Genomic DNA, 16178 nt, shown 5'->3' on the forward strand with positions numbered 1-16178 from the left:
GGTAATTGTGCGGTCATGCAATGTTGTACCCAAACAAAATTTGCGTCCTTTTTTTCCCACAAATAGAGCTTTCTTTTAAAGGTATTTGACTGACTCTGCGATTTTTATTTTTTGCGATATAAACGTAAAAAGACCGCAAATTTTGAAAAAAAATGATATTTTCTAATTTTGTTATTAGAAAAATCCAATAAACTCAATTTTAGTCATACATTTAGGCCAAAATGTATTCAGCCACATGTCTTTGGTAAAAAAAAGTCAATAACTGTATATTTATTGGTTTGCGCAAAAGTTGTCACATCTACAGACTAAGGTACGTTTTCTGGAATTTACGCAGCTTTTAGTTTACGACTGCCTATCTCATTTCTTGAGGTGCTAAAATGGCAGGGAAGTACAAACCCCCCCCCAAATGACCCCATTTTGGAAAGTAGACCCCCTAAGAAAATTGATAAGAGGCATGTTGAGCCCATTGAATATTTTATTTTTTTGCCTCAAGCGATTGAATAATGACAAAAAAAAAATTTTTTTTTTTTTTTACACAAAGTTGTCACTAAATGATATATTGCTCACACATGCTATGGGCATATGTGAAATGCCACCCCAAAATAAATTCTGCTGCTTCTCCTGAGTACGGGGATACCACATATGTGGGACTTTTTGTGAGCCTAGCCGCGTACGGGGCCCCGAAACCAAGCACCGCCTTCAGGCTTTCTAAGGGCGTAAATTTTTGATTTCACTTCTCACTACCTATTACAGTTTTGAAGGCCATAAAATGCCAAGATGGCACAAAACCCCCACAAATGACCCCATTTTAGAAAGTAGACACCCCAAGCTATTTGCTGAGAGGCATGTTGAGTCCATGGAATATTTTATATTTTGCCACAAGTTGCGGGAAAATTACAAACTTTTTTTTTTTTTTTTTTTCACAAAGTTGTCACTAAATGATATATTGCTCACGCATGCTATGGGCATATGTGAAATGACACCCCAAAATAAATTCTGCTGCTTCTCCTGAGTACGGGGATACCACATATGTGGGACTTTTTGGGAGCCTAGCCGCGTACGGGGCCCCGAAACCAAGCACCACCTTCAGGCTTTCTAAGGGCGTAAATTTTTGATTTCACTTCTCACTACCTATTACAGTTTTGAAGGCCATAAAATGCCAAGATGGCACAAAACCCCCACAAATGACCCCATTTTAGAAAGTAGACACCCCAAGCTATTTGCTGAGAGGCATGTTGAGTCCATGGAATATTTTATATTTTGCCACAAGTTGCAGAAAAATTACAAACTTTTTTTTTTTCACAAAGTTGTCACTAAATGATATATTGCTCACGCATGCCATGGGCATATGTGAAATGACACCCCAAAATAAATTCTGCTGCTTCTCCTGAGTACGGGGATACCACATATGTGGGACTTTTTGGGAGCTTAGCCGCGTACGGGGCCCCGAAAACCAAGCACCGCCTTCAGGCTTTCTAAGGGCGTTACAGTTTTGAAGGCCATAAAATGCCAAGATGGCACAAACCCCACCCCCAAATGACCCCATTTTGGAAAGTAGACACCCCTAAATTTAGGGGTACACTAGTGAGACGAGGTAATAAATGGCGGGTGCCCTGAAACTATAAAAAAATAACTAACCAACCAGTGTCACCTGTAACAGTTATATGGTGATCACTGGTGAAAGGGTTAACTAGGAGGCAATCAGGGGGCTTTATGCGGTAGTATATGGGGGTCCCTGGCGCTATAAAAAGCTGCGGCGAACCTAAATACCTACCTGCCTAACTAGCGTCACCTGTGACACTAATACAGCGATCAGAAAAACGATCGCTTATTAGGCTGGGTTCACACTGGAGCGATGCGGGAACGCCACGAATCCGCGGCAGGTTCCCGCATCGCATGCCTCCCGGCGGCAGTTCACACTGCCCTATGCGAACTGCTGGGAGTGTCAGTGAAATGTTAATGACACCCCCAGATCAGTTCGCATATCGCAGTGCGATCTGCAAACTCGGATCGCATGGTGTGAACACCCATGCGATCCGATTCTGCTGCGGACCAAAAAAAAGGGTCCCGTGCGAATTTGCGGCGGGTGCGGCGGGTGCGGCGCGAATTCAGCCATACTATCTGTATGGCTGAACTCGAATCGCACAGAGATCTGATGTGATTTGCACTGCAGTGCGGTGCGAATCACATCCGTTCTCATAAACCGCTGCAATGTGAACCCAGCCTTAGTGACACTGGCGACGGGGGGTGATCACGGGGTTAAACCTTTATTGGGGGGGTTAGGGGGGTACATTAGAACTAAAGGGGGCTAACCCTAACTGCCCTAACAGTTATTACAGTCACAAATGACACCAATGCAAAAAAAATAAATAAATGCAATTGGTGTCACTGTGACTGGGGGGGCAGGGGAAATTGGGGGGGTGATCGGGGGGTGAAGGGGGGGGGGGTGTGAGTGTGCCTGGCATGTTCTACTGTGTAGTGTCGTGTTGGTGCAACTCACCGATCCTCTCTCCTCGGTGCCGGAACGAAAAATACCGACACGGAGGAGAGATTACATCACTTCCTCTGCCTGTGTTTACATTACAGGAGAGGAAGTGATGTCACGAAGCATTTCCATTAGTCGGGAGCGATCGCGAGGGGGTGGCCATGAATGAATGGCCGCCCCCTCATCCCGGATCGCTCCCGAACGAATACCGACCGCCGCAGGCACCGGGGGGGGGGGGCCCGATAGGGCCCCCCACCCGCGGGAAGGCAGGGACGTACAGGTACGCCCATATGCCTGCCCGTGCCATTCTGTCGACGTATATTGTCGTGCGGCGGTCGGCAAGTGGTTAAAATAAATCGTTTTTTATGACAAGTAGCAGCATGGAATAAACTGCCTGCTTGTCAGCTGTCCCTTCTCTGCTGTCAGCTATCCCTTAACTACCACAAACCCTTTCTCATCATGTTGCTCCAACCAATCAACCTCTCCCCCATTCTCCACCTACAATCCTTAACCCCAGAGTTGCTTCCCCTTCTCACACTGTCATGCCAGCCTGCATTATCTTGCATTTTACTGTCTCTCGCTCCGGGCCTTACTGTAGGGAGTGGCTGGTTCTCACTGCAGAGACACAGGCTGAACACACAGGTGCCCTATGCATCTTCAAAGCAGCAAATAGTTCTTGAGAGCATTCAAGTAAGCGTTGTCCTCTCTAAGAGGAAGTACTCAGACAAGTCCCTGTTGGCAGAATGACAATGTAAAATTAGAGACCATAAACTACACATTTACAAAAGGACTGCACAGAATGTATTTACTGGAGGTAAAAGAAGTATACCCAAAGCTATTGTTTGTTCTGCACTCCTGTAACCCGTTTTCAGCCAACAGGGGCGAAAGTCTGCCCTCACTTAACCAGTGCAGACTCAGGAAAGATCCTGACTTTACAGTCAGGATCAACCAAGATTCCTGGACCAGCAGTTAGCTCAGCCTCTCAACATGCAATTGAGAGACTGAACCAGCCCCTCCCACCCCCTTCAGTGAGTGCTGGAGGAGCAGAGAGCCAGAGACTGACAGTCGCCACCCTCTGCTGAGAGTGGAGGGGTAGAACTGAGCGATCAGCGGTGTTTGATCATTCATTACTGGGGGTAGAGCCAGAGGGTACAGGGAGACACGGGGGAGGGAGAGCACACAGGGGGACACTGGGGGGGGGGGGTGGGGTGGAAGCACACAGGGGGACACTGGGGGGGGGGCACACAGGGGGACACTGGAGGGGGGAGGGAGCACACAGGGGGACACTGGAGGGGTGGAATCACACAAGGGAAACTGAGGGGGGGCACACAGGGGGGCACTGGAGGGGAAGAGCACACAGGGGGACACTGGAGGGAGGGGGAAGCACACAAGGGGACACCAGAGGGGGGAAGCACACAGGGGGACACTGGGGGGGAGAGCACACAGGAGGACACTGGAGGGGATGGAAGCACAAAGGGGGACACTGGAGGGAGAAGGCACATACACAGGGGGACGCTGGAGGGAGAACACACACACACACTGGGGGACACTGGAGAGAGAACACACACTCGGGGGGACACTGGAGGGAGAACACACACACAGGGGGACACTGGAGGGAGAACACACACAGGGGGACAATGGAGGGAGAACACACACACAGGGGGGGCACATACACAGGGGGGGACACACACGTGGGGACACACACACAGGGGGACACTGGAGGGAGAACACACACACAGGGGGACACTGGAGGGAGAACACACACAGGGGGACACTGGAGGGAGAACGCACACACACAGGGGGACATTGGAGGGAGAACGCACACACACAGGAGGACATTGGAGGGAGAACGCACACACACAGTGGGACATTGGAGGGAGATCACACACACAGGGGGACACTGGAGTGAGAACACACACACAGGGGGACACACACAGGGGGACACACACACAGGGGGACACTGGAGGGAGAACACACACAGGGGGACACTGGAGGGAGAACGCACACACACAGGGGGACACTGGAGGGAGAACGCACACACACAGGGGGACATTGGAGGGAGAACGCACACACACAGGAGGACATTGGAGGGAGAACGCACACACACAGTGGGACATTGGAGGGAGATCACACACACAGGGGGACACTGGAGTGAGAACACACACACAGGGGGACACACACAGGGGGACACTGGAGGGAGAACACACACAGGGGGACACTGGAGGGAGAACGCACACACACAGGGGGACACTGGAGGGAGAACGCACACACACAGGGGGACACTGGAGGGAGAACGCACACACACAGGGGGACACTGGAGGGAGAACACACACAGGGACACACACACACACTGGGGGACACACACAGGGGGACACTGGAGGGAGAACACACACAGGGGGACACTGGAGGGAGAACGCACACACACAGGGGGACACTGGAGGGAGAACGCACACACACAGGGGGACACTGGAGGGAGAACGCACACACACAGGGGGACACTGGAGGGAGAACGCACACACACAGGGGGACATTGGAGGGAGATCACACACACAGGGGGACACTGGAGTGAGAACACACACACAGGGGGACACACACAGGAACACACACAGGGGGACACTGGAGGGAGAACACACACAGGGGGACACTGGAGGGAGAACGCACACACACAGGGGGACACTGGAGGGAGAACGCACACTCGGGGGGACACTGGAGGGAGAACACACACACAGGGGGACACTGGAGGGAGAACACACACAGGGGGACAATGGAGGGAGAACACACACACAGGGGGGGCACATACACAGGGGGGGACGCACACGTGGGGACACACACACAGGGGGACACTGGAGGGAGAACACACACACAGGGGGACACTGGAGGGAGAACGCAAACACACAGGGGGACACTGGAGGGAGAACACACACAGGGGGACACTGGAGGGAGAACGCACACACACAGGGGGACATTGGAGGGAGAACGCACACACACAGGAGGACATTAGAGGGAGAACGCACACACACAGTGGGACATTGGAGGGAGATCACACACACAGGGGGACACTGGAGTGAGAACACACACACAGGGGGACACACACAGGGGGACACACACACAGGGGGACACTGGAGGGAGAACACACACAGGGGGACACTGGAGGGAGAACGCACACACACAGGGGGACACTGGAGGGAGAACGCACACACACAGGGGGACACTGGAGTGAGAACACACACACAGGGGGACACACACACAGGGGGACACTGGAGGGAGAACACACACAGGGGGACACTGGAGGGAGAACGCACACACACAGGGGGACATTGGAGGGAGAACGCACACACACAGGAGGACATTGGAGGGAGAACGCACACACACAGTGGGACATTGGAGGGAGATCACAGACACAGGGGGACACTGGAGTGAGAACACACACACAGGGGGACACACACAGGGGGACACACATACAGGGGGACACTGGAGGGAGAACACACACAGGGGGACACAGGAGGGAGAACGCACACACACAGGGGGACACTGGAGGGAGAACGCACACACACAGGGGGACACTGGAGGGAGAACGCACACACACAGGGGGACACTGGAGGGAGAACACACACAGGGACACACACACAGGGGGACACACACAGGGGGACACTGGAGGGAGAACACACACAGGGGGACAATGGAGGGAGAACGCACACACACAGGGGGACACTGGAGGGAGAACGCACACACACAGGGGGACACTGGAGGGAGAACACACACACACAGGGGGACACTGGAGGGAGAACGCACACACACAGGGGGACATTGGAGGGAGATCACACACACAGGGGGACACTGGAGTGAGAACACACACACAGGGGGACACACACAGGAACACACACAGGGGGACACTGGAGGGAGAACACACACAGGGGGACACTGGAGGGAGAACGCACACACACAGGGGGACACTGGAGGGAGAACGCACACACACAGGGGGACACTGGAGGGAGAACGCACACACACAGGGGGACACTGGAGGGAGAACGCACACTCGGGGGGACACTGGAGGGAGAACACACACACAGGGGGACACTGGAGGGAGAACACACACAGGGGGGCACTGGAGGGAGAACACACACAGGGGGACAATGGAGGGAGAACACACACACAGGGGGGGCACATACACAGGGGGGGACACACACGTGGGGACACACACACAGGGGGACACTGGAGGAAGAACACACACACAGGGGGACACTGGAGGGAGAACGCAAACACACAGGGGGACACTGGAGGGAGAACACACACAGGGGGACACTGGAGGGAGAACGCACACACACAGGGGGACACTGGAGGGAGAACGCACACACACAGGGGGACACTGGAGGGAGAACGCACACACACAGGGGGACACTGGAGGGAGAACACACACAGGGACACACACACACACAGGGGGACACACACAAGGGGACACTGGAGGGAGAACACACACAGGGGGACACTGGAGGGAGAACGCACACACACAGGGGGACACTGGAGGGAGAACGCACACACACAGGGGGACACTGGAGGGAGAACACACACAGGGGGACACTGGAGGGAGAACGCACACACACAGGGGGACATTGGAGGGAGATCACACACACAGGGGGACACTGGAGTGAGAACACACACACAGGGGGACACACACAGGAACACACACAGGGGGACACTGGAGGGAGAACGCACACACACAGGGGGACACTGGAGGGAGAACGCACACACACAGGGGGACACTGGAGGGAGAACGCACACACACAGGGGGACATTAGAGGGAGAACGCACACACACAGTGGGACATTGGAGGGAGATCACACACACAGGGGGACACTGGAGTGAGGACACACACACAGGGGGACACACACAGGGGGACACACACACAGGGGGACACTGGAGGGAGAACACACACAGGGGGACACTGGAGGGAGAACGCACACACACAGGGGGACATTGGAGGGAGAACGCACACACACAGGAGGACATTAGAGGGAGAACGCACACACACAGTGGGACATTGGAGGGAGATCACACACACAGGGGGACACTGGAGTGAGAACACACACACAGGGGGACACACACAGGGGGACACACACACAGGGGGACACTGGAGGGAGAACACACACAGGGGGACACTGGAGGGAGAACGCACACACACAGGGGGACACTGGAGGGAGAACGCACACACACAGGGGGACACTGGAGTGAGAACACACACACAGGGGGACACACACAGGGGGACACACACACAGGGGGACACTGGAGGGAGAACACACACAGGGGGACACTGGAGGGAGAACGCACACACACAGGGGGACATTGGAGGGAGAACGCACACACACAGGAGGACATTGGAGGGAGAACGCACACACACAGTGGGACATTGGAGGGAGATCACACACACAGGGGGACACTGGAGTGAGAACACACACACAGGGGGACACACACAGGGGGACACACATACAGGGGGAGACTGGAGGGAGAACACACACAGGGGGACACAGGAGGGAGAACGCACACACACAGGGGGACACTGGAGGGAGAACGCACACACACAGGGGGACACTGGAGGGAGAACGCACACACACAGGGGGACACTGGAGGGTGAACACACACAGGGACACACACACACATAGGGGGACACACACAGGGGGACACTGGAGGGAGAACACACACAGGGGGACACTGGAGGGAGAACGCACACACACAGGGGGACATTGGAGGGAGAACGCACACACACAGGGGGACACTGGAGGGAGAACACACACACACAGGGGGACACTGGAGGGAGAACGCACACACACAGGGGGACATTGGAGGGAGATCACACACACAGGGGGACACTGGAGTGAAAACACACACACAGGGGGACACACACAGGAACACACACAGGGGGACACTGGAGGGAGAACACACACAGGGGGACACTGGAGGGAGAACGCACACACACAGGGGGACACTGGAGGGAGAACGCACACACACAGGGGGACACTGGAGGGAGAACGCACACACACAGGGGGACACTGGAGGGAGAACGCACACTCGGGGGGACACTGGAGGGAGAACACACACACAGGGGGACACTGGAGGGAGAACACACACAGGGGGACAATGGAGGGAGAACACACACACAGGGGGGGCACATACACAGGGGGGGACACACACGTGGGGACACACACACAGGGGGACACTGGAGGAAGAACACACACACAGGGGGACACTGGAGGGAGAACGCAAACACACAGGGGGACACTGGAGGGAGAACACACACAGGGGGACACTGGAGGGAGAACGCACACACACAGGGGGACACTGGAGGGAGAACGCACACACACAGGGGGACACTGGAGGGAGAACGCACACACACAGGGGGACACTGGAGGGAGAACACACACAGGGACACACACACACACAGGGGGACACACACAAGGGGACACTGGAGGGAGAACACACACAGGGGGACACTGGAGGGAGAACGCACACACACAGGGGGACACTGGAGGGAGAACGCACACACACAGGGGGACACTGGAGGGAGAACACACACAGGGGGACACTGGAGGGAGAACGCACACACACAGGGGGACATTGGAGGGAGATCACACACACAGGGGGACACTGGAGTGAGAACACACACACAGGGGGACACACACAGGAACACACACAGGGGGACACTGGAGGGAGAACGCACACACACAGGGGGACACTGGAGGGAGAACGCACACACACAGGGGGACACTGGAGGGAGAACGCACACACACAGGGGGACACTGGAGGGAGAACGCACACTCGGGGGGACACTGGAGGGAGAACACACACACAGGGGGACACTGGAGGGAGAACACACACAGGGGGACAATGGAGGGAGAACACACACACAGGGGGGGCACATACACAGGGGGGGACACACACGTGGGGACACACACACAGGGGGACACTGGAGGGAGAACACACACACAGGGGGACACTGGAGGGAGAACGCAAACACACAGGGGGACACTGGAGGGAGAACACACACAGGGGGGCACTGGAGGGAGAACGCACACACACAGGGGGACATTGGAGGGAGAACGCACACACACAGGAGGACATTGGAGGAAGAACGCACACACACAGTGGGACATTGGAGGGAGATCACACACACAGGGGGACACTGGAGTGAGAACACACACACAGGGGGACACACACAGGGGGACACACACACAGGGGGACACTGGAGGGAGAACACACACAGGGGGACACTGGAGGGAGAACGCACACACACAGGGGGACATTGGAGGGAGAACGCACACACACAGGAGGACATTGAAGGGAGAACGCACACACACAGTGGGACATTGGAGGGAGATCACACACACAAGGGGACACTGGAGTGAGAACACACACACAGGGGGACACACACAGGGGGACACACACACAGGGGGACACTGGAGGGAGAACACACACAGGGGGACACTGGAGGGAGAACGCACACACAGGGGGACACTGGAGGGAGAACGCACACACACAGGGGGACACTGGAGGGAGAACACACACAGGGACACACACACACAGGGGGACACACACAGGGGGACACTGGAGGGAGAACACACACAGGGGGACACTGGAGGGAGAACGCACACACACAGGGGGACACTGGAGGGAGAACGCACACACACAGGGGGACACTGGAGGGAGAACGCACACACACAGGGGGACATTGGAGGGAGATCACACACACAAGGGGACACTGGAGTGAGAACACACACACAGGGGGACACACACAGGGGGACACACACACAGGGGGACACTGGAGGGAGAACACACACAGGGGGACACTGGAGGGAGAACGCACACACAGGGGGACACTGGAGGGAGAACGCACACACACAGGGGGACACTGGAGGGAGAACACACACAGGGACACACACACACAGGGGGACACACACAGGGGGACACTGGAGGGAGAACACACACAGGGGGACACTGGAGGGAGAATGCACACACACAGGGGGACACTGGAGGGAGAACGCACACACACAGGGGGACACTGGAGGGAGAACGCACACACACAGGGGGACACTGGAGGGAGAACGCACACACACAGGGGGACACTGGAGGGAGAACGCACACACACAGGGGGACATTGGAGGGAGATCACACACACAGGGGGACACTGGAGTGAGAACACACACACAGGGGGACACACACAGGAACACACACAGGGGGACACTGGAGGGAGAACACACACAGGGGGACACTGGAGGGAGAACGCACACACACAGGGGGACACTGGAGGGAGAACGCACACACACAGGGGGACACTGGAGGGAGAACACACACACAGGGACACACACACACAGGGGGACACACATACACAGGGACACACAGACAGGGGACACACACACACATAGGGGACACACACACACGGGGGGGGGGACACACGTGGGGACACACACACAGGTGGACACTGGAGGGAGAACACACACAGGGGGACACTGGAGGGAGAACGCAAACACACAGGGGGACACTGGAGGGAGAACACACACATGGGGACACTGGAGAGAGAACGCACACACACAGGGGGACACTGGAGGGAGAACGCACACACACAGCGGGACATTGGAGGGAGATCACACACACAGGGGGACACTGGAGGGAGAACACACACACAGGGGGGACACACACGGGGGGACACACACACAGGGGGACACTGGAGGGAGAACACACACACAGGGGGACACTGGAGGGAGAACGCAAACACACAGGGGGACACTGGAGGGAGAAGATACACACACAGGGGGACAATGGGGGGAGAACGCACACACACGGGGACATTGGAGGGAGATCACACACACAGGGGAACACTGGAGGGAGAAAACACACACAGGGGGGACACACACAGGGGGACACACACACAGGGGGACACTGGAGGGAGAACACACACAGGGGGACACTGGAGGGAGAATGGACACACAGAAGGGGACACTGGAGGGAGAACGCACACACACAGGGGGACACTGGAGGGAGAACACACACACAGGGACACACACACAGGGACACACAGGGGGACACTGGAGGGAGAGCACACACAGGGGGACACTGGAGGGAGAACACACACACACACAGGGGGACACTGGAGGGAGAACGCACACACACAGGGGGACACTGGAGGGAGAGCGCACACACACAGGGGGACACTGGAGGGAGAACACACACAGGGGGGCACTGGAGGGAGAACGCACACACAGACAGGGGGACACTGGAGGGAGAACGCACACACACAGGGGGACATTGGAGGGAGATCACACACACAGGGGGACACACACAGGGGGACACACACGGGGACACACACACACAGGGGGACACTGGAGGGAGAGCACACACAGGGGGACACTGGAGGGAGAACGCGCACACACACACAGGGGGACACTGGAGGGAGAGCGCACACACACAGGGGGACACTGGAGGGAGAAAGCACACACACAGGGGGAAATTGGAGGGAGAACACACCAGGACAAACACACACACAGGGACACACACAGGGACACACAGGGACACACACACACAGGGACACACACACACGCACAGGGGGACACACATACAAACACAGGGACACACACACAGGGGGACACACACAGGAGGACACACACACAGTAGGACGCTGTGGGGTGACCAGGGGAGTATCATGGGCCTTCCTGTGGTCACGTTGGGGCCCGGGGCATATACATCTGTACTTCTCCCCCCCCCCCCCCCCCCATATCACTTGTGGTGGCCCTGGTCTCAGCTTCACTCACCAGATGCCGATAATAAGACTTCTATTGGTGCGCTGCTCCCCGCCAGCCACTCCACTCTTCTTGTCCGTCCCAGGTAATGTCACGATGCATACAGTACAACAAGTACCCGGGAAGGACAGGAGGGAAGAAGGGGCCGGCGGGGAGCAGTGCACCGTTAGCAGTATTATAATTGGCATCATCGTCACGGCATGTAATACAGCCCTACTGGTCATTCCGCCCCTGCATGTTGGGGATATACAAGCGTTAAACACCTATACACCACTGGACTAAAATTGCAATGTTGAATATCTCGGTGAGAACTCCAAAGTGCAAGCATTATTCATTCTTTACCAACACCAGTTGTTCTACATAATTTATAAATAATAAAAAAAAGAAGACACCATGGTGTAGAATTTAATAAGAAAGTCTTCAGGCTGAACAAGAGAATTCACTTGATTTCCCCATCCACACTAAACCACATAGATGTTAAGAGACGCTATTGTATTGTAACAGTGGGTACCTGCTGGATGCAGCCACTCTTTTGGTGACACTTTCCCACCCAACTAATTCAATTTTTAAGTTCGGAAGATTTTGGGTGGGAAGGCACCAGCAGGGCAACATATGGCTCAACCTTCAGCTGGTGCATCAGGAGTTAGCTGAAATTCACTCCATGTACAGTATCATGAGATTTATATTTGTGGTTATTTTGGAAGTACATGTTGCAAGTTTTGTCAGACCACTTTAACCTCTTGCTTACAGGGCACTTAAACCCCCCTCCTACCCAGACCAATTTTTAGCTTTCAGCGCTGTCACACTTTGACAATTGCGCGGTCATGCTACACTGTACTCAAATGAAATTTGTATCATGTTTTTTCACACAAATGGTGCTTTCTTTTGGTGGTATTTAATCACCACTTTTTATTTTTTGCTAAACGAACAAAAAAAGACAGACATTTAAAAAAAAAAAAATGTTTCATAGTTTGTTATAAAATGTTGCAAACGGGTAATTTTTCTCCTTCATTGATATTTGCTGATGAGGCTTCACTGATGGGCACTGATGGGCTGCACTGAAAGTGCACAGATAAGGTGACACTGGTGATGAGGCATTTTGGTGACTCTTATAGGTGGCACTGGTGGGCACTGGTAGGTAGCGCTGGTGGGCACTGGTAGGTGGCACAGAAGCCTCTGTGGAGGCTCGCCACAATTGGGACTGATGTCCCTCTCACAGCTGCCGGTGATCTGCTTTTTTTATCTAGCATGAGGAGAAAAAATAGCCTATTGCCGGTGTTCTGCCTAATAGAGTCCGGCCATCAATATGTGTCCGCTCCGTACTGCGCATGCGCAGTATGGAGCAGACGAAGCTTCGGAAAATCTCCGAAGCTGAACGGCGCCTGCGCCGTGAGAGGAGGTGGTAGCCCCACCATCCAAGCGGACATAGGGTTGTGAATTTTAGAGGACCCCTCGCGGGCGAGCTTCGCTCGCCACGCTTCGGGCTCGGCCTCGCTGCGCTCGGCTCTTTTTTATTCTAACTCTATGTCCACTTGGATAGTGGGGATAGAACCTGGACTCACGGCGCAGGCGCCGTTCATCCTCGGCAATTTTCGGAATCTGTGTTCCTGTGTACTGCGCATGCGCAGTACGCAGGGGACAGCATCTGATGGAGGACCCTATTTGACAAGACACCGGCTCTGTTTACATCACATGATCAGCTGATCACATGGTAAGGGCTCGGGATCGACCCCTTACTCCGATCTGTGATCAGCCGAGTCTCATAGATTCGCTGATCACAAAATGTGCCATGTGTGCCCTGCAGGGGGCGTGCAGGCCGCTCGAGCACGAAAGGATGTCTATGGACACACTCTCGGGAAATTAGGTCAACGCTAAAGCTGTCTTTCGGCTATGGCGCAGATGGGAGGTGGTTAAAACTGGGCACTTTCACCCTCTTCCTGCATTACAATTGCGTAGTCATGCAACACTATACCCAAATTCCTTTTTTTTTATTTTTTTATGATTTTTTTTGAGACAGATAAAACTTTCTTCTTTTTTTTTTTTTTTTAATTCTTTATTTCTTTGCAAAAATACAAAACATAGGCTATTAATAATAATTACATATAAGAAAAGAAATACTTTCTGGTAACCAAATGTTCCATTAAACATCATCAATAAAATACAACATAATATATTCCTGCCATTTTTATAAACAAAACAATATCAATACGATATCCAATACAATATCATATCCATTCCCCGTAGCGGTCCTCTTCCTACTCAAAAAAAAAAAAAAAAAAGCTTTCTTCTGATGGTATTTAACCACTTCAGCCCCGGACCAATTAACAGCCTAAGGACCAGAGGTCTTTTTACAATTTCGCACTGCACTGCTTTAACTGGTAATTGCGCGGTCATGCAATGTTGTACCCAAACGAAATTTGCGTCCTTTTCTTCCCACAAATAGAGCTTTCTTTTGGTGGTATTTGATTGCCTCTACGATTTTTATTTTTTGCGATATAAATGGAAAAAGACAGAAAATTTTGAGAAAAAAATATATTTTCTACTTTTTGTTATAAGAAAAATCAAATAAACTAAATTTTAGTCATACATTTAGGGCAAAAATATATTCAGCCACATGTCTTTAGTAAAAAAAATGTCAATAAGCGTAGACTTTTTGGTTTGCGCAAAAGTTATAGCGTCTACAAACTAGAGTACATTTTCTGGAATTTACACAGCTTTTAATTTATGACTGCCTATCTCATTTCTTGAGGTGCTAAAATGGCAGGGCAGTACAAACCCCCCCCCCCCCCCCAAATGACCCCATTTTGGAAAGTAGACACCCCAAGGAAATTTATGAGAGGCATGTTGAGCCCATTGAATATTTTTTTTTGTCCCAAGTGATTGAATAATGACAAAAAAAAAAAAAGTTTACAAAAAGTTGTCACTAAAGGATATATTGCTCACACATGCCATAGTTATATGTGGAATTGCACCCCAAAATATATTCTGCTGCTTCTCCTGAGTATGAGGATACCACATATGTGGGACTTTTTGGGAGTCTAGCTGTGTACGGCACCCCGAAAACCAATCACTGCCTTCAGGGTTTCTAAGGGTACACATTTTTGATTTCACTCCTCACTACCTATCACAGTTTCAAAGGCCATAAAATGCCAAAATAACACAAAACCCCCCCAAATGACCCCATTTTGGAAAGTAGACACCCCAAGCTATTTACTGAGAGGCATGTTGAGTCCATGAAATATTTTATATTTTGCCACAAGTTGCAGGAATATTAAAAAAATTTTTGCACAAAGTTGTCACTAAATGATATATTGCTCACACATGCTATGGGCATAAGTCAAATTACACCCCAAAATAAATTCTGCTGCTTCTCCCGAGTACGGGGATACCACATGTGGGGGACTTTTTGGGAGCCTAGCCACGTACTGGACCCCGAAAACCAAGCACTGCCTTCCGGATTTAAATATAAAACGCTACCAAAAAAAACTGTTAGCGATCGCAGGAATCAGGCCTGACTCTGCGATTGCTGTAGTTATGTGTTTAGTGTTTTGTAAGTGACAGTGATCGATCGATACTGCACTTGGGTGGGCTGGGCGGAGGGGCAAAACGCAGGTGCTAGCAGGTATCTGGGCTGATCCCGCTAACAATGCGGTTTTTTGGAACCCTAAACTGCTGGGGACGCTAGTATAGATCTGATCAGATCAGATATTGATCTGTTCAGATTCTATACCACTACGGGAGGTTTATGCTTTGCACGTGGGGGTTAGCGGTACTGGCACTAACTTAGCGCTGCCTGGGGCGACGCAGACCCTGACCCTAAAACCTAATTGATATCACCCGCCGGGTGATCAGGGGGTTAAACCTTTATTGGGTAATAAATGGTGGGTGCCCTGATGCTATAAAAAGCA

This window comes from Lithobates pipiens, unplaced genomic scaffold (genome assembly GCF_037356315.1).
Source record: "Lithobates pipiens isolate NorthernLeopardFrog02 unplaced genomic scaffold, aLitPip1_a1.2 Scaffold_1, whole genome shotgun sequence".
In the NCBI taxonomy this organism is placed as follows: domain Eukaryota; kingdom Metazoa; phylum Chordata; class Amphibia; order Anura; family Ranidae; genus Lithobates; species Lithobates pipiens.